Genomic DNA, 21,868 nt, shown 5'->3' with positions numbered 1-21,868 from the left:
ACACTGTCCCCAATTTCTTCCAGAACACTTGTCCTTTTCCTCGGTCCCTTACCACCCACTCTGCTTCCATTTCTTCACAACCTGTCCTCTGTCGCACTGTTTTTACCACTTCCTCTGTACTTTCAGAACCAGTCTTGTGTTTGTCTTGTCAAAATCTTATCTTCTATTCTGCCTCTCTTTTAATTATTTATAAAGTTTCATTCACTTTGATACATGAAAATTCTGACTTTTCCCTTTTGCTTTACCCAAGAGTTTTTTCATCCCCCACCCTCTCGTTTAACCATATCCCAGCTTCTTTCTTTCAATCTACAAACTGCAGATTTTACAAACTTCACGATTCAGACAAATGCCCTGAAAGGTACAAAAATGTAGATGCACAGGAAACAGCACAATCTGGAAGGTGAGGCCATTGAATAAACACTCAGGCAATCATATTCATGTTCTTATGTTTTCAGAGCCTGCTAAATTTGGCCCTTAAGACACTTCTTCATTTGGGGAGTAAGTGGAGTCACCCCCTAGGGGTAGCAATCCCCTCTGCCCTTTATTTCCTGGACACATCCTCCCTCTAGTCTTGACTTTGTAAATGTTTCTCCTCCTGCATCAAATAACCAACCTAAAAATGAACTCTGTTTGTTTCCTTTTTCAGACGCCTCCTTTCCCTTCATGACTGTCAATAACACCTCCCTGCTTCCCAGACTCGGGAGCCTGTAATCGTCTATTATTCCTCCATTTCCTTCTCTGGCCACATTTATCCCCATGGGACCTTTGCTGCACTTCCTGAACAGAAATCTTACAAATTGAACATTTTCTTTCTCACTTCCACTCTGACTTTAGTTTCGGCTGAAATAATTTCCGGCTCAACCTGTACACAACCCCAGCTTCCTACCCTCCTAACACTCCTGCTTCTCTTCATTCCTGAGAATCTAAAATTTTACTATCAGAATATTTTATTTTCTCAACCCCTCTCCCATGCCCTACTCCCCCTGATGTGCTCCATTCATGAGTTTGCTGACTTAAGATTTCCAGACTGATTTTTCATTTTTCAATATAAAAATCTGCATTTCACTGTATTTGCATGAACTCTTCTTACCTCACTTTCTGCCTCACACTTTCATTCCTGTGCTGCCATTAGCAACTGATTCTCAAAGACACAGATTATAGCATCCTTAACTTCCAAATTAATTTCATGTTAACACATGTGACTTAAAACTTGAGCACTATGCTTTATGGCCTGTATCCTCTTCCAGAGCAGTTTGGTTCCAGATAACAAGGATGGATTATATTTTGTTACTACATAACAAATGATTTCTAAACATTTCTTGCATTGAGTCACAAGGAGCTGTGCCAGAAGGTATCACTGTTACTATTTCTTTAAGAACACTTGATGACCTTGAACAGGAAATAGGAAGTCGGGCAGCCTAGAATAAATTTGAGGAAATGTTGTGTTGTGGAAACTGCTATCTGGCCAACATGGGACATTTGCAGGTAAAAGCAGAAGCAAGAGGAAGACCATCTCAGAGGATTCCCAGGGAGTTTTCATGCACTGAAAACCAGGTAGTGTCTCCATGGCTCACTTTACAGAGAAGGTACTTGAGATCCTGGGACCAGTTTACCTAACTTTGGTGGAGTTGGATTGCTGCCTAATAAAAGCACAAAGAAAGTGGAACGAGCAGCCCTCTTTCTGAAATATTTTCCTTGGTCCCTGCTACCTCTTCTGTGGTGTTTGCACTAACTCTTCAGCTGGAAGATCCTCTTGATTTCTGTATCTCTGAAGACCCATATTACCTCCAGTCCAATTTAAACCCGTTCATCCTTAATAATCAATATGATGCATTAACTTTCTCCTTTTGACTTTCAACTCTTAGATATCACCTTTGGGGTCTGTCAGTACAAAGATGCATTAAAATGGCTGACGCTGTACGAATGTCACAACTTAATTCTCAGTTTAAACATTACTTCCTGGAAAAATCAGTTATTGTCTTAATGTTGCCCCAGGCTGATCCCCTCCAGCCACTCCTGGAGACTGTCACAGTTGCTTGCTCTGTTTCACCTCTTAGATTTTAATACATATTAGCAAAATCTAAATGAGATTTTTCATTGAGGTAATTGCAATTTCTTCCCAAAGATAGGCAGGGAAAGCAGCATGATGCTTTGCCAGCTGCAGCTTTAGCACTGTGATGGAAGGATACAAGCTCACTCTTTATCTCTTTATGGATCACAAAGGCCTGAACTAATTAGTACTTATTAGAAAACCAATTAGAAATACATTTTATTTCTCCATGTGGTGTAAATGGAATATGCCAAGGTTGATTGTGGACGGAGATATGCTCTACAGCACTCATGTGGAAATGCAGACCAGGGTCTGGAGAGCACGGCAGAGAGAGCAGGGGATTTGCACCCACCAGGTCCAGGGGCAGGAGATTCTCTTCCTCAGATGCAAAGTGAGCCCAGTGCTATGCAAATACTGGGTCCACTGCTAGTGTCTATTTGCTTTGGGCAATGAATGTCCTTTCCCAATTCTGATCTAACCTCCCCGGCATTCCTACAGGTCCCTCTTTCAGAGTATTTCCTTTTCATTCTCATTTTCTTCATTTTCAAACTTGTACAACCTGGATTTTGTTTAATTGACTTTAGACCACCAACAGCTACACATATACAGCATCTATTTTTGAGAATCTTTCAGCTTCTTCTCTGACAACCCTCTTACTGAGTTACCTAAAGCTGTACAAGCAAGATTGATGTATTTCTCCCACCTCTTTTACCAGTTGACTCCTGTACTCATCTTAAGCGTGCTCCTGATTTTCCTCTAAGGGAGGAATCCTTTGCCACTTAGCTGGATGATGCATGCAAAGATTCTCAGATCCATATTCTACAAATTTCCCATTCACTCAGTTAATATTAAAATGCTAATGACTATTTATTAAATATAAATTCAGTATATATCATATATATATGATATATATATATCTCCATGTATCTCTCCATCCATTCATGCATCCATCCATCCATCCATATCTATGTACCTATGTATCTTTCTCTATATATCATCTACCTATCTATATCTATCATCTCTGTACACCTACCATCAATCTTTTTCTCATATGTGCAAACTTGAATAGCAACCTATGAACTTACATGGCTTGGGAAGTCAGAATGAGGATGCTTTTTCCTGTTATGTGCCTTCTTTTGATTCAGACTCAGTATGGGGGCCATTTTTGGCCCTACACTCATGCCACAGCTTTGTATGCATTTAGGTGTCATCTCGCCTCGCATTAGTCTAACTGCTTCTGACTAGCCAGTACTATGTCCAGTTTGAAATGGACATCAGAAGTTCAGTAACCTCCATGTGGACAAAAGACATTGGCCAATTATCGGAAGTACTTGCAGGAGCTTGGCTCTGTCCTACTGTTACTGCTGAGCTGACTAAGCCATCAGCTAGCCTGCTTTCTTTTAGGGTGCAATTTGGGGCCTCCCATGTGTCATTCTGGAAGCTGCCACTGTTACTCCCTAAATTGCTTTCCACTGCTCATATTCTTTATTGCCTTTATCTTATTTTAGAATCTTAACATTGTTCTCATCCTTCACCTGCCTTTGAGCTTAAACAAAATTGGCCCAGTTGTATGGGTGACCCTATATAGTTATTCAAAATTAAATAAAAGCTTTAGTACAGAAAGGTTTAATAAAGATTTTTACTTATTATGTTCTGTAATATTGATGCTTTTTTTGGTGGGGGGAGGAGTGGGGACAGATTTTCAAAGTTTATGACACTAAACAAAAATACCTAAGAAGTTCCATTACCTGTAAATTAAAAACTGACAAGAAATCCACAGAAAGGGCACATTCCTTCTGCCCCTGTTATATAGACTTCAATGCACTGGCTACGTGGCTGACATTTACACTGGTATTTTCTTCTAGTTTTTCCATGAAATTTGCTTCCTTTCCTCTTATGGGTATCTCCCTGGTGTCGGTTTGTTGTAAATAGGAATCTGCCACATATTTCTTCTTAAATTAGATGCCAGATGATATATGGAACCTCATCTGTCCCTAAGATAAGCTTTCTTTTCATTTCAGGATACTTTGGTATGCTTTTTTATTCCCTCTCATATATCTTCATTAGCTGTCTCTGTGTTTCTAGATCCTCCCTCACATGCCTGCTCCTTTCAGACTCTGGTCAACAGAAAATAAATACAGCCTTCCCAACCACAGGAGGTCACAAAGCACTACTTCCCTTGGGGACCACTAGGCCTAGCTCACTTGGAATGTGGAGTCTGAGCAAAATATTAAAAATAAAATGTTTTCTGAATATATACAGATTTTTTATTGCACACTGTCAGTGTGCAGCTATGCAACCTCTCTGTAGGTATTCCCCCTTCTTACCAGAAAACGATTTCAGAACAAAGATTTGCTCCAGCTTCCCTTTGTCATACCCACCTCCAGTTTCACCCCAAATCAGTGCAGGAATCTATGACAAAGCCTTGCTCCTGTCCAGCTGTCCACCCAACTGGGTCATCTCTGGTGAATAATCTGTCAATGACATGCTAACAGCTCTCATCCTTGGCCTCCTTATCGGTATTGCTGCCAGCTCAGTGCTCATCTTGTCCTCCAGAATAAGTCAGAAATGGTGCCATTGCTAAAGTTTAGTGTATACTTTCTCAACTCTGGAGTCTGAATCACAGCTAAAATGTTTGTGAGTCACGGTCAGAGTTTTAATAACTAAAGTTCCCAGGACTGTTTGCCAGTGTGGATAAGCATGACTTCTCCTGGGAACCTCATCCTGATGATGAATCAGCTTTTAGCCCATCTCACGACTTCCTCTCTGCCTTCTTGTTAACCCTTCACAGGGCTGTTCCTTCCTCAGTCAACCAGTTTCTCTCTCTGAAACCTTAGAGCAATTAACTGATTAATTCTATCCATGCCGGAAACCTCAACTTCTTAAGCTGGTGTTTCCCATCCTTGGTATCTCTCCTTCCTCCTTTTCCCTTCAAGCAGCAGTTACCCTCATGAGGTTGCTTGTGCTGGTTTTGCTAGTTAACCCTCTCTGTAGTACTCCTCGACATTCCTCCTAAGCCCTGATTTTCTCTGTGACTCCCACCTCTCTCGCGTCCCAAGTCCTACCCTCTCCAGTTGCTGTACGAGCTGTAGGACCTCTCCCTGCTGCTTCCTCATGGAGTGTGGCTATCCAGGCTTAGCTCATGCTCTCTCCGAGAGAAGTGTAAAACCTCAGTTGCATGACTGGACTTTTGGGGGGACAGTATTTCTCGTCCATCCGAAACAATGATTTCTACAGAAATAGATAAAGAAATTCAAAAATAGTAAACTTAGGTGACAAAAACACTCAGAATGAAACAAAATAAAATCCTATTATCATGACTTTAAAGTACAACAGGAGATAGAGTAACAATGAACTGGAAGTAACTCACTGTCTATTTTGGGTTGGAGGGCCAGTGAGCTCCCTGATCTCCCTCCTACCTTCATGCTCATGAGTGCAAAATCTTCTCAGTCAAAAAGCCATGGACTACTGGAATTTCCTTCTTAACTCCCTTCCTTCTGTGACCCATCTCTGCAGCACTAACTTTAAGTGAGGGCATTAGGGGACATCCTACAGATATGAGGAAAAGGGCACCAAGGAAGAGCCAGGCTGGCTTTTTAAGTGTCCCCTTCACAAAACAGTCAACCAATTTTCCATGTCAGATGAACCACAGTCTCATGGACATTACCCAAAACTCAACAAATGAAGAACTATATCAATGTTCCCTGAAAACTGGCCCACTTCCTACCACCCCATTTCCCCACAAGTGGCACCACCCTTCTTTAGTTTCCTACAACTTTGGATTAGTCTCCTGTCCCTTTCACAGATATCTGGTCTGTGGCTGCTTTTTAGACTCTATCTTCCTTTGTTTTTAAACATTTCTTCTCTTGCCACCTTAGATCAAGGTCTCATCACTACAACTACCTGGTAGATGGGCACTACCCCTCCAGAGCTTCCTTACTCCTGTTTGTATTGCTTGGCACATCATATTAACCACCCCAAATCCTGCTGCCAGTACCTCGCATTTGCTCAAGGACACAACACAGCTTCATTTTATTTATTAAACCAAAAGCAAAAACTCTTTGTGAATTCAAAGGTATACCAGTATTTGGTCCCCCACTGCCTGATTTCCGTAAGTTTTTGCTTTTTTGGAAAAGGCTATTTTATTATGTGTATAGAGATGCATGATTGTTCTGACTCCTTTGTTCTTTTAAGTACAATTGACACTTGAACAATGTGGAGGCTGAGGATGCCCATGCCTTTCACTGTTAAAAATCCACACATAAATTTTGATTCCCCCAAAACTCTAATTATTTATAGCCTAGTTTTATTTCTTCCTTCTCTTGTTTCCTAATTATATTTTGTGTCTATAGAACTGCATTTATCTCATTAAGCACTCTACATGTAAGTCTTTGTTCAATCTTCATCTATACTGATTTCTTGTCCTGATTGTTTCTTGTTTTTGTTCCTTTGTCCACTGTTTTTAGCATTAGGTTTCCTCCATGTGATTTAAAATTTTGTTTCACTGGTTTATCTTGTTGAATTGATCTCTTTCTTTTTTTTTGCCTTGTTCACCCTCATGTCCTCATCCTTCCTGGTCTAACAATGTTTCAGCTGGTTTCCAAGCACAGAACCAGAACTCACAAAAGTATCAGGATCATTTGGGTACTTTGGGAGGAGAGAGATCACAGATGGAGTGACAACCTGGTGAGTAGATGTTTCAGTTCCACTCCTGAGACTCTGCCTCTATTCCCCTACATTCTTGGATTTCCAATTGTCATCATCTGTAGCCCCCAGGCAGCAGCTGATAACAATTTTTCCAGTATGTTTTAAAGAGCATGGAAAGCTCCACCTCAGCACCTGGCTCTGGTCCCCATCTCTTAAATTTTTTTAGGTCTCTTTTACCCTGTAGGAACTTAATTCCTAGCTGCCTGACCTGGACTCCATCCCCACCTATGGCTTAGAACCCACTTACCACTTTGTATGTTTCATTTTTGGCTAATGGAAATATCTAATAGTACTTTAGCTTACCCCTTGTAATTTTCTATTTTAGTATTTAATCTCTCATCTCTTGATGTTTAAAATGGATGGGAGGCATGTCAAAGCCCTACCTCCTGTACTAGCTTGACCACAGTCCAACCTTACTTCCAACTGCTCACCAAAATAAGACCTGTGTTTTGGTGAGGGCACTAGACGCCCTTGCCCGAGCTCTATCCCACACTGGAATGCCCTGTGTTTGCCTCTGCAAGTGCTTTAAGCCTCAGCCCAACCCCCTCCCTGGGCAAACACCAAATGCTCTCACCCTCACACCTTTCATTCTCCTTTGAATTGCTCAAGCACTGTAGAGCCACTGGAAATTTAACATTCATCACTTAGTCATTTTTATGAACTGTTTAGAAGAGTCAAACTTTTCAGGAACTTGTGATTTCCTTGAGGCATAACTAACCTAGTTAGTAAAACTAGATGACACCTAATACTGCTGATTTTATTGTGCTTTATTTATCATTGAGTCAGTTACTACCAAAAGTGACCAAAAACTTCCTCTCTTTCAGATTTAAGAAGATCATAAGTCTTGCTATTATGGTCTCTACACATAATATAGCAGAGCTCATTTTAGTTGTAGAATTAATTTTAATAACACTATATAGGTTTTAGTGCGCACTTACATGGTTTTAAGTTTTGAATGAGGACACTGCATTTTTCAGTTATATTTTATTAAATTTTAGAAAGGAAAAGAAATACATTTTATAAAGAGTATTTCCAAATCTGGAGTACTTACAAAGATATAGAGATATCTTTTATCAATATTATGAGCCTACTCATAAAATGTTCCACTCAGTGCCCATAGCTTAGTTTCTAATTTGAATTAATAGTTTTATGCACATTTCCAGTCCTTCTGTCTGGATTATAAACTCCTTGGTAGCACAGAATGTCCTGTATGGCCTTGAAGACAGGGATCTGGCTCTGTTCATCCATGCAAACCCAAGATTAGCACTGAAAAAAGCTCAGTAAATTGTTTGCTTTGCTCTAGTGCTCAATCAGTTCATTTTTATATTCTTCCATCTTATCTATAGCAGATAATGTACAACAATTGGGCAACAAATACCTGTAATCTGTGAATGACTTTGTTCAATTTGATGCATAAATGAAAAGAAGGAGTTGGTCTTAGGACACAGAGACCAAGATAATATTATGAGCCACTATTACTTAGATTGTTCTGGTGAGCTTTTGGGTCTTAAAGTTCTTCAGGGACAAGATTTGCCTTACACTTATTTTTGTATCTCTCTTAGTGCTTTATTTGGTAATGCCTACCTACTTAGATACTCAACAGATTCTTGTTGCATGAATGCCATTTTCAGAGACTCCTACATGGTGAATCCAAGAGCTGGAATACCTCCCTGGAGAAGTCAGCTACCATGGGATTGGGGAAACTCTGGCATTGGTGTGAGGTAAACTATATTAGCGGGTGTTGGACTCCAAGATGTGCCCTTTTTTGCCAGGTGGAGCAGCAGTGTAATAAACCCATTTCCAGTGTTGATATAGAATTCTCTAGGCACCCCTTTCCCCACATCCCCCAGGTCCAGTGGCCTGACAGTTTCAGATAATGCAAAACAATGGTAATGCTTGCTCTTTGTCTGATTTGTGATTCGTCTTTCTTGGTTATTTTTGTACTTTAACATTTCATCTGTCTCCTGGGTCTTTGATGCTGGGCACATATTTTATTTATCTGGATTTTAAAATGATACCATCCTTTGTGAGAAAAGATGAGTAAGAGTGCTTTTGGTGGTCCCCCTGTGGAGCTCTTCTTTGTTTTTTCAGTAACGTGTGTGCTAGAGAACAACTTCAATGCGCTCTGTTCAGTATCTGAAGGACATATGCAGGTGGCAGTTCATTCCTTCAGTGAATTTTCCTCAGTCTGAGAAGAGTTCACCATCCTAGCTACATCTGCACTTTAGCCTCCATACTGTGGCAGGCTGAAAAGCAGCCCCCTAGAGATGTTTATGTCCTTACTCCCAGAGCCCTTGAATGTTACCTTACATAATAAAAGGTAATTTTATGTTGCCGGTGTGATCAAGTTAAAGATCTTGCAATGGAAAATTATTCTGGTTATCTGGGTAGGCTAGGTGTCATCACGAGAGTCCTTGTAAGAGGGAAGCAGATGCAGATTTGCCTGTGGAGGAAGAGGTGAGTGATGATGGAGGCAGAGATTGGAGTGCATGCTCTGACAATGAAAAGCCACTAGCCAAGGAATGCAGGTGGCCACTAGAGGTGGGAAAAGGCAAGAAAACAGACTCTCCCTTCTGAGGCGCCAGGAGCCAGCCCTGCTGACATCTTGATGTCAGCCCAGTGAATGTGGGCCCTGACTTCCAGACAGTAAGAGAAAAACACTGTGTTGTTTTAAGCCACTGAGTCTATGGTATCTTGTTATAGCAGCAATAGGAAACTAAGACATGTGTCATATAGTATAAATATCCAACTCACTTATAAAATGAAAAAGAATCCTAAGAGCTCTCATTTAAACAGGGCTTGATCGCCACATATCTAACAGTCCAAGTGATGCTTGAATCCCCATCTCACTATCCATGGCAGTGATGGCTGGATGGATAGAGAACCATTTGCCTGGCATGTGGTCCATTTCACCTCAGGTAGCTCTGTGGGGTGGGGTGGGAGATGAAACATGTTACAAAATAGTTCTTCCCAAGAGAACCTTGATGCAATGGAAAGAGAAGTCAGACAGGTTTGAATCTCGAATAAACCTGAGGATGCTTATCAGCACAGTAAGAATAAAAACACACAGTTTACAGGTTGCTGAGTGGATTAGAGATTCTAGCATACTATCTGGCACATGTTAGTCTTTCACCAAGTGATAGGCACCATAATTTTTATTGTGCACCAAATAAATGTTTCCTATAGCTTCACCCAATGAAGGGACAATCTACACTTTATGGCCATATAGCAAAGTCTAGTATCTCCTTTTATATGAAAAATCCTTCCAATATTTAAAAATATCAGTATTTCCTGAGAGACTTCATCTGTCCCTGCAAAACCTTCCCAGATTCTTCAGCTGTACCTCCTATGGCATGATTTAAATCTCCATCATTATTGGCCAATCTCCAATTCAATCCTACCCCAGTGTAGAAATAAGATACGTGAACAAGGACAGGATTCATTTGGGGGGGTCACAGCGTCTGTGAATGGGGGAACAATCAGCACCTGTATTCTTCATCAACACTCCCACCCAGCTGCAATGACTCAGTGGGGGATAACGCTGTAGGTGGTCACCTGCCAGATGATAACCTTGGTCTTTAAACTGACATTTAAAGAATGGTCTCTTTGTCACCCTGTGCCCAGAAAATAATCTGAGCTCTGGAGGAGAAATCTGGTATTTTTATATATATATAATATAAATATAACATAGTTATATTACTATAAAATGGATATATATTTAACAATCTCTGAAACACAATGCAAGCAAATGGTCTCAGCATATAGCAACACTTTTCCCTGGTTTTGCATTTCTCATGTTGCTAGCCTACATCAAACCCATCAATAACTGTCATTACTTGGCCCTCACCTACCCCTGCAGCCCTCACCTCCTGCCCCCGTCCACACGTCCCCTGGACTCCCACCATGGCAAACTGCCAGCAGCTTGGCTATTGGTGCCACTTGCACTCCACACCTCACCCCACCTGGCACAATCTTTTCCCCCAGTCTGTCTGCCAAGCAAATTCCCATTTCACTCTTCAGACCCACCTAGTATTCAGTTCATCTATGTCCTCTGTCTTTGCCTCTACCAACCTCCCACCAGGGGCCTCTGTACACAATACCATGTACTTGCTGCCAGCACAATACTTATTTATATCCTGTCGGATCTGGTGGCCTCCTCTCATATGAGCTTTGTACTTTTTGAGGGCAGGGATTCTTCATTTCTGTATTGCAGGTACTTCATGCAGAGCTAGACAATGAATACATGTAAGGCAAAAATGAATGAAGAATTCATCTTTGAAATCATCAATGCAAAATTGAACTCAATGAATGCAATGATAACTGTTACTGAGATCTTGTACTCAATGCATACCTTTACCTAACCTCTCTTCATCTGGTTATCTGTCATTTTGCCACCAATAGGGCTTGCCACCCACCCATCCCATGTGGTTCATCAAGAGTACCAACCTGCTCCAGATGCCTGGATCCATTCCCAGATGGCTTTTCCAGGGTGCAAATGCTCATGTGAACCCAGCAATTCCAGAATTTCTAAAAATAGAAATGATTTACTCAGGTAAAACAACATGGAACAATCTTTTGAGCTCTCAGAACCAGTTGGCTCCTCATGAGCTAGAATCTCATCTCTGATTGATGTTCAGTGCTTGAATTACTTAACCCTGTCTTTCCTTTAATCAATTAATCATCTACCAAAGAGGCAAAATAATGTAAACGATTATTTATTTATTGCTTTGTTTCCCTTCTTCAAGCATTCTCTAGACGAGTCCATATTTCAGTGCATGTGGTTCTCTTCAATCATTTTTTCTTGACACAAGCTGATTTCTGAATTTGATATTTATTGCAACTTACCTAACATATTGCTCTATGGAGTACTTTTTTTTCTAGTAGCATTTAAAAATATGTGTTTATTCTTTTCATAAGAATTGTTATGGATGTTTCAATGCATAGTCTCTGATTGTTTTGTTTCAAAAAATTTAATTGCAAGGTCTTTCATAATTATTTTGGTTGTAGCCTCCGCAAGGGAGGAAATATGTGCAAAATGATATCACTGTAAGTTTGTGTGGAGAAAGTGGAGAAATGTTCTCTTACAGTTTCTAGCAAAAGTAATTCAGGTAATTCTCCCTATTCTCCTAAGTTAATAATTACTCAGGCTTGATCTTTCATTTGTATAAATTCTGATTCAGCACTTGCCCCTTATTTAAGAGGGTTAAAATTTATGTCTGTCTCTTAAAATTGTGGGATAAGAAACACACCTAGGACACATTTTACAGAACAAGCATATCAGATCTTGAAAGTTGGTCTTTCTGAGTGAGAAAGTTTGTAGTTTTCTATCAAGCACAGACAACTGTCCCACCAGCCTCTGCTCCCTACCTGACAAGACACCACCCTAAGGGCTTGGGCAATAGTTTCTCTTGAAGATGCACAAATAACAAGCTTTTGTCAGGCCTAAAACCAGACGTTTTTGCTTAGGCACAAGTCCTGTAGTGCCAGCCTAAGTAATTAGTCGCTCCCCAGCACCTGTATATAAACACAAGAGACTAGGAAACAACCAGTGGTTCTGAGGGAAAACTAGCATGCAGGACCAGTCCCGTTGGTTTCTACAATGAAATGACTTACGCAGAGCATGAGTAAGCCATCTCAACAGAATATTTAGAAGTTTAATCACTTTTGATTCTCTTACACAGAAAAATCTGAATCACAAGATAAAATTTAGACTTGTTTTCTGGTTAGGTGAATTCACAAGAGGCTTGGAGTTAAAAAAAATTCTAGACTATAACAATCAAATTAGAAAATGGGCAAAAAACATAAACAGACCCTTTGCATAAGAGATATACAAATGGCAAATAAGCACATGAAAAGACAGTCCACATCAGTAGTCATTAGGGGAACGCAATTAAAACCACAATGAGATATCACTACACACTTATTAGAAAGGCTAAAATAAGAAATACAAAAACTGGCTCCTCCATGCATTGTTGGGAAGGTAAATTGCTATAGCCCCTCTGGTAAAGAGTGTGGCTGTTTCTTATAAAACTAAATATGGGCTTGCCATAAGACCCAAAGTTGTCCTACTGGGACAGAGTCATTGAAACTTATATTCACACAAAACCTATACACAAATGTTTGTGGCAACTTTATTCCTAAAAACCAAAATCTAAAAACAACCCATATGTCAATCTATGGGTGAACAAACTGTAATAAATCTGTACCATGGAGTAGGAGCTTTGAACTGCACTTCTCTGGATGGATCTCAAGGAACTATGCATATTGCAAGGTCTATATCAGAGGGTTATATATTATACGATTCCATTTATTTAACATTCTTGTAATAGCCAAATTATAGAAATGAAGAACATATTAATAGTTGCCAGCAGCCATGGAGTGAGAAAGAGAGGGAATAAAGGATAGCCCAGGGATCCCTGGGCTAGAACTGTTCTGTGTCTTGACAGTGGTAGTGATGACCCAAAGCTACACACAGGATAAAACTGCATAGAACTAAATGCACACAACATAGGTGCATGTAAGACTGGTGAAATCTGAATATGGCTGGTGGAGTCTGTCAACGTCAACTTCTTAGTTTTGATACTGTGGTTATCAATGTGGTTATCTAATTACCATGAGGGGGAAACTGGTTGAAAAGTATCCAGGAGCTCTGTTATTTCATACGAAAGCCTGTGAATCAACAATCATCTCAAAATTAAAAGTTTAAAAAAGTTTCAATGCTAGAAGAATACTTGTAAGCTTATTGATAGGATTGAGGTTTTAGGTTGATAAGTTTGTTCTTGAAAATGCTTACTCTGGGTACATGTGACAGTTGATTAACTAGTTTAAACAACTCAGAGTACTAACGCAGTGGACAACAGACCTGGACATCATCCTCGATTGTTCCTTTCCTTCCTCCTCTTCCTCACTAGATCAAGTCCTACTCCCTATGCATACCTTTAATCTTACCTCCTCCCTGGTTTCCAGCACAGTTATCTTGGTGCAGGTCAACATCATTCTGCAGACGGACTGTTCCAATAGCCTCTTAACTAGTGTTTGTAACTCTGCGTTCTCTCCTTCCTGGAGCTCATCATCCAAAGTGCCAGACACTAGTTATCTTTCTGAAAAGAAAATTTGTCATTTTTCTGCTCTACTGGCTCCCAGTTACCTCCTCAACAATGAATAATTCCTAAGCATCAGAGAGAACCTGCTGCATAGCCACATCATTACCTCATTATCTCCTTCATTGCCTGTTTCTGCTTTCTCCCTCCCAGCACATATACTCAAGGATTGTAAACTCTTTGGAATTCACACCTAAGCATTTATGCTTCATACCTTTGTCCGTACACTTTCCTTCCCTTGAATGATGTATTCCACTCTAGGCAATCTCCTCTTCTGCAATACTCCACTTCAATATCGTCTTCTCTACCGACCTCCCCTAAAGTCCCTGGTAGAATGTATCACTTCATTTTCTGTCTTGAACACTGTTGAGTTTATAACATTGGCTTGTATTTGTTGGCTTACATGTCTGTTTCCCCTCTTAGTCTATGAACTCTTAGAGGACAGGTTCTCAGGACCACACACAGTGCTCACCAAGCAACAGGTCCTTAATGAACGTTTACTAAATTGAGTTGGGGAAAAGCTACAGAGCTCCAGCAATCTGAGTGGCCTGGCTGTGGCTATTTGGTATCAGTAAGAAGAATAATAGCTGTGATTGATTGCAATGATGGCCCAAATTAATGTCCTCCCTTTACAATGTCACTTTACAGCTCCTCCATTAAAGGAGGATTCTATTTCCCCACCTGTGATTCTGAGCTGGCCTTGTGATTTGCTTTTGAAAATAGAAGATGACAGAAGTGTCAATGTGCCAATTCTGAGCTTAGGTCTTGAGAGACCCAATGTGATTCGGTTCTCTTTTGGAACCCTGCCCAGCCACTATGTGAACGAGCTAGGCTGGAGACCACAGGAAGGGGAAGCCAGGTGACCTAGCCAGGTCATGCCAGACAAGCCTATAGTGAGCCGCCGGCCCCCAAGACAGGCCAACAGAACTCTGTCTGACTTGCAGTTGACAGCAGATATGTAAATGAGCCACTCAAGACCAGAAGGACCATCCAACTGATGTGTGGATTCATGAACAAAACTTAATTATGACTATTGCCTGACACTGACATTTGATTGTTTTTGATACCTTATTAGGGTAATAAATAATGATGGAAATGGGTACAGGAAGTGAAACACAGATGAGAACAAAATCCGAAGTGAACAGCAGTGATTTTGGAGCCAGTGAGTGAATAGAGGATGGCACAGCAGTAACCACACAGTTATCAAAGGCTGGAGGAAGGGTGAGAAAATTGTTTACAAAGCTAGAAAAATGATGATTTGTGCTATATAGTAGCAAAACCATTTGTAAAACTGTCACCCCTGCACATTATCATAAGTAAAAGAAGACAGTCATAAAAGGCCACATAGTATATAATTCCATTTATATGAAATGGCCAGAATAGGCCAATCAGTAGAAATAGAAACTAGATTAACGTTTGCCAGAGGCTGAAAGAGTAATGGGGAGTGAGTGCTAATGGACCTAAGGTTTCTTTTTGGGGTGACAAAAACCTTATAAAATTAGAGAGTGGTGATTGTGGCACAACCACGGGATTGTACAATATAAAATTGTATGTGAATTATTCCTCAACAATGCTGTCATTGAAAAAGCTTTCACTTGCAACAATCTCATATGTGTGTGTGTCTGTGTAAGTAACTATGCATATATACATATACAGATATATATGTATATTACATATGTATAAAGATAAAAATATATCTAACAAATGCTTGGATTTGGCTAAGTGGATTCCCCAGGCAGAATGCTGAAAATGTTAGCTGGTTGCTTCTAGCTGCTTATGGCAATGTACATAGGAAAGAGATAAGGTAAAGAAAGAACTGACCAATTTATAAGCAGAATGACTTGCTGAATTAAAAAATACAATAGGCACTCATTTCCAGTCTCTTTAGATCACAAAATATTCTCAATGTAAAATATAGCCTGAGAGCACAGGTCAAATCAGGGGTACAGTTGCATGACCACTTGTTAAAACCTCTGGAATAATTAAGGTAAACTATTTTATATGGACCAAAGGACTTCTAAAATATTAATGTATTAATGGCATAATCTCACAAAAGCCTTATCCCTTAAGTTATCAGTAACTTTAGCTTGAGAGCCATATCTATAAAGCAGTTCTGGGTGTTGGCTTTTTCAATGAAGTGAATAAAATAATCAGATTAATTATATTCCCCCTACATTATAAGGACGTTGGGTAGGCAACAGTGTTGCCATCCTGGATTCAAGGGAACTGAGATTGTTTAAAATGATCAGAGGGCTCTGAGCCTCCAACTTTGCACAGGCAGAAGCAGCTTAAGAAAGCAAGCTGCTCATCCTTCTCTCGGTGCTCTCACACTGCCTGTGTTACAGCCCTTGATGTGTTTATTTGTCTGAACCACTAGACTTCAGGATTCCCTGAAGTCACGGAGCTTTTAGTGGGCACTCCTGCTCCTAAGCCTTCACTGTCATCCTAATAAGAACAGTGTGCAAGGCAGTGTGTCAGACCCTTTGCATTTACTGTCTTCTCACAGGAAGAATATTGGATTAATACACTCATTTCAGAAGCCAGGAAAACTGACAGGAAGATCAAATAACTTACCCTAGATCATGCAACTAGAAAGTGTCCAAACTAAGCTTTGAACTTGGACTGTCTGCCTCCAAAGTCTCTTCTACACTGTCCATCCCAGACCAAACTCAGCCACAGAAAGTCAGGATTTACATACAGTCCTCTCCTTCCCTTGATAAGCTACTTAATTATGCCACTGAAACTATACCTTTGGGAAGTATAAATAAGCATTATTTTTTCTCCTTGTTCTCCAAGATAATTTGGGCTGACTCCATCAGCTCCTCTCTAAGCCTTATGCAGAGGTTTCCTCCCCGTCTCTGTGGACCCTACTTTCTCCAGGAGCGTCTTTCTCTCTGTCTGTTAGAGCAGGAATCCCACAAGTATGTTCTCTGATGTCTGCTTCCCCTCCTGGTCCACTCTCTCTAAGACCCCATCCTTCCCTTGAAAGTGTTGCTCTGGTTAAATTCCTCACATCTTCCTCTCAGCCCCACCTTTCTCCTGAGTTATCCTGGTGTATATCCACCTACCTGGGGACATTCCTTCCTAGTAAGCAGCTGTCAACCTGAACTTCTCACACCCAAGAGGGAACACCTTACCTTTGTCCCTCCCCTAACCCCACTACAAAACTAAAATTAAAACTTGAATAGACTCCTGTTTATTTTCCCTTTCATAACAGAGTGTCACTATTTTCCATATTTTCCAAGCTGCAAAAGCAATAGCTGCCTCTGACTTATTTTTATTCTTAGTCCAACTCCCTCCTCGACCCCCTTTATGGTTCCTCCCTTTCTACTTCTTGTTACCGCATGTCAGACCCTGGCCACCTGTGCCATGCATCGACCTCTCACAGACCTCTTTGCTGCCCCCGTGTCTAGCCTCACAGTGTGCCTGGGGCTCACTGCCTCCCTCCCTCCCTGCAGTTTCTGTCTCCCTCATGGGTTCCCAGGGCCCAGCACCCTGCTCCCTGGGTCCCACCCACCTCCTCCTTGGCCTTTGCCCAGAGATTGCTGCTGCCCCCCACTCCCAGCCAGGGCCAGGCACAGGCTCAGGGAAGACCAGGAATGGTGCCCTGCAGGATCTCAGGGGACCACGACTGGCAGCCCCACAGAGTATTTGATCGGCAACTTGGTAGGGGTGAGCCTCTCACCCTCTCCAATCCAGCCACCTGCCAGGGCTGGGGCAGTGGGCCATGGGGTGGGGAGATGCCTGGCTCAACCTCCTCACCACCAACCAGGGCAAAGTGCACTGGTCCATTGGCCAGCAGGTGGGGGAACCCAGCAGCCTGGGATCCTCAGGCACCCGTGGGACGCTTTACTTTCCCTGAGAGTATCCTGTGCCCAGGAAAGCATGACATTAAATAGCAAACAAAAATAAAATCCCATAATAAGTGAAAAGAGGCCATAGAGCAGAGAGGAGGGGGTGAGGGGTGGGAATTAACTTCCTATTTTAAGAAATGAATTAATCTTCTCCTGTTTTTTTCAAGAAGGGGTTCCACCTTTTCATTTTGCACTGGACCCTACATATTACGCCTAAGCACCCCTTTACTCCAGTATCTCCTCACCTTCTGGGTAACCTAGCAAAACATAAAGCTCAAGTCCTTTAGCCCAACAGGAAAGTGGCTCCCTGCTCTGGACATCTGAGTATCTCCAACATCATCTCTCATGATCCCTCTTGCTTCCCTCTGCTCACGCCGAGCGCCTGTTGGAAATGCCAGTCCAAGCCCCCAGCCCCACCCGATTCTACCTGACTGATCCTGCTTGTCCTTGGGAGCCTCCTTAAATCCCCACTCCTGAAGTCTCCCTGACTCCCACACGACGGGCACTCTCCTCTGAATTCCTACATCACTCCCACATGTTTGGCTCATTTATTGCCTTATGTTTTTAGTTATCTGTTATACATTTATTTCTTTTCATTCTAAGGAGATTTTAACCCCTTGAGGGAATTGCCTGGGCCACTTAAAGATCACTGAATTCCACAAACTTCCAGCAGACAGGGTGCACTCAGCACACAAGGATAGCTGTTGATGATAGAATGAGTACAGAGGGGTGCAAGGCCAGGCAATCCGAGTGGAGCAAACAGCATTTGCAGAGGGATGGGAATGAGCACAGGGGTGGGAAGGGAGCTCAGGGGAGCACCTGGAAGTTCAAGGAGGTGATAGCTTTATTTTTATTAAGATACATACAATACAATGCACAGAGCTTTGTGTATACCTCAATGAACTTTGATATGTGTATACACTAATGTAACCATAACCCAGATTAAGGTAACAAACATTATCACTAATTTCTTTTCCCCTTCACCTATTTCACCCATTCTCATGTCCCTCCTTACCCAGGGCAACCACCAGCCTGTTCTCTGTGTCTGTGAGTCTATTTCTGTTTTGGGTGTTCATTCATTTGTATTTTAGATTCCACTTATAAGTGAAATCATGTGGTATTTGTCCTTCTCTGTCTTATTCATTTAGCATAATACCCTCTAGGTCAATCCATGTTGTTGCCAATGGCAAGATCTCATTCTTCTTTATGACTGGGTAATATTCCATTGCACACATGGACCATTCTTTATCATTCATCCATCAGCGGACACTTAGGTTGCTTCCATGTTTTAGTTTTTATAAATAATGTTGCACTAAACATAGGAGTGCATTATTAAAAAACTAAAGATAGAAATACCATATGACCCAGTAATTCCACTTCAGAGAATTTACCTGAAGGAAACAAAATCAAGGAGGTGACTTCTTGACAAGAGTTGGAGTGGGGATATGGTGGGGGGATGGTTCTGGTGGAGGAGTGACAGCATTAAGGCACATTTCACTGTATCTAACAACCATGTCAGAACAGTCCTGCATTTCTCAGCACAATTTGCATTCCCACTCTGGTAGCCCCAGGTGCTGTTTTCATACACTGATCTCTCTAATTGTATCTCACTGCTCATTTGAAATGTGATTTGCAAATCCAGCCCACTGCTTCAGAGCCCAAGTCCTGGCAATTGCCTGTTCCTGGTTCAGATGTGAGACTGAGTGAGGACACCCCTTCCCCCATCTTGTCTCCTGCAAGACCAGTCCCTTGGACTTTGTGCCATTATTTTACAGTAATATTTGGTATAAAATGTTGACTTTCCTCTTTGTGATTCCAGTCAAACAGAGATGAACTGGGCTCACTCAGTATGCAAGAAAGGGCAGAGGGGCTGTAATTTCCCTTAAAACGATTCTTGGCCAGAGCCCTTGTCTAATTTGTGTGATGCATTGCTTAACAATGTTAGAAAACACCATGCTGGCCTACGAGGCTCATTTATGGAAATTACAAGCATGCATGGAATGGAATCTTTTTTCTATTATGAAATGTTCTGCTGTTTTGAATTTTTGTTGGCTTTTTAGTCCAGAGGGATAAGTGAGCCCAGAGACTTCCTAATGCTCCCATACATCAGAATCTGGCTAATCTTTTGGTGGTCTGGGAGTCCAAAGGCAGCAAAGCCTTTGAAAATGCCTTCTGCATTTTGTTCCACATTGCATGTCCAAGTTTCTTTTTGATAATTTTATTTTTGGGAGACCTTCAGAGGGCTGTTTGCAAGTCAGCCACTTTGTTCACCTGGCTTGATATTTCACTAACATCTCACTAGATAGTACTTTCAGCCAAAAGTACCCTGAACTCACACGTCAATGGAATCCTTAATGAAAGCACATTAAAAACATCCTTCAGGGGCTGATTTAAATAGCTGGAAACACATTTACACTGTACAAAATTTAATTGAAAGGATTTTCTTTTTTCCAAAAATGTATGTAGTCATCTGATCCTAAATACATTTAGCACCACCAATCCAAGGTTACCTTAATAATGAAGCAAATAGCTGCCAATTTGCTTAGCTTTGGTGATAAATTACATGTTTTTCCTAGTTCAATATAAGGCAAGGATTTGTCTATTAAGAAATAAGGATCACATAGGGGATTTGTCTTGTTTTAATATGTCATTGCTCTTTGGGATAATGTTTACATAGGGACTAGATACTCCTATTATTCCAAGAAAGGTAGCCTATCATTAGTTTTGTCTAAATGAAGGTTACAAAATAATAAAAATGTAATTTTTTCTCTTTAATAATCCCTCTTCCAACCCTAGAGACCACAAAAACTAAAGCAAAACTGTTTCTTAAAATCATATATTACTCTCTCATCTTCTTCTTAAAAACTTCAACTTCTTTCCTGAAATCTGTCTGTAATTAAGGGGTAAAATACCTTAGTATTTGCTCCTTCATCCATACAACAAACATTTTCCATAAGAATTCTCATTTCTTCATTCCAATTTTGACTTTGCAAGCAAGCCTGCTATTTATTCCTGGTACTGATCAGTGTCTCTCAGTTTAATCCTCAAATAATTATATTCAAACACCCAAAGAGCACAAATGTGGCAGCCTATCTATTTAACTCAAATTCTAAATCACTAGTATTCATGTTAATGGTTATAATGAGTTTTTAAAGCATATATTATCATTATTTAACATGCCAGAAAGAGAGTTCAGTCTTTCTTTTCCTTGTTGAATTTCAAAAATCACTTGGATTAAAATAAAAAAAAATCACAGCAAAGCTTTTTGGTTGAGTGGTGGGACCGACAGGGCAGCTGCACACACAGTTCATGACTTTTCATCTCCTTTCTCCTTCAAAATTCTCTTAGGTAAAGAGTGAACAGTAACAGAGATGAATTTTGTCTTCCATTTTTTCCATATCTTTGCCACACACTTACACAGTCCAGCTGGCAGGAAAATAAGCATGATGATCATTTTCTGGGAGGAGGCCTTGTGACACCAGGGGTAACCTTGATGCCATCCTCTCTCTCCCTCTCTCTCTCTCTCTCTCTCTCTCTCTCTCTCTCTCTCTCTCTCTCACACACACACACACACACACACACACACGCACACACACACAGGCACTGTGACTGTCCCCTGGTCTCACACCCTTGTGAAATTTCCCCAGCTGCTCATGCTGGAAAACTGGGCATATCTCTGGTTTTACTCTGCAGCAAGCCAACCCCTTCCATGAAAGACTACAAGATAGGACTTTGTATTTGGTTTTGTGCTCTTCCCCAAAAGAATATGAATGCCAGGGCTGTCCTAGGCCCTGCACCCTTCCCACTGCTCCCTCCTCCTTACCCTGCCTCACCCAGTCACCGCCACACCCAGGCCATCAGAATGGAGCAGGAGAGCCACACACCTTGGGGGATAGGCTCAGACCCTTGGAGGCCTGGCAGGTGCCGGAGACTCGAGCCATGATTTCAAAAGGACTCCCTGTTTTCTCTGCTCTGCTGTCTCCCGTCAAGGCCCCCACATGCTGGCCTGCTTGGGCCACACTTCTGGTTTCCTTTAATCTCTTTCACGCAAACCTTCCTTCCCCTGCCATCATCACCATTCACTGCTTAAGCCCAGAATAGGCTGTTAGAATCCACCTGGCAGATTCACCAGAATTTAGCATCACCTGTTCTTACAC

Source organism: Manis pentadactyla, chromosome 3 (genome assembly GCF_030020395.1).
Source record: "Manis pentadactyla isolate mManPen7 chromosome 3, mManPen7.hap1, whole genome shotgun sequence".
Taxonomy (NCBI): Eukaryota; Metazoa; Chordata; class Mammalia; order Pholidota; family Manidae; genus Manis; species Manis pentadactyla.
The sequence above is the reverse complement of the archived record's forward strand: the minus strand, read 5'-3'. Positions refer to the sequence as shown.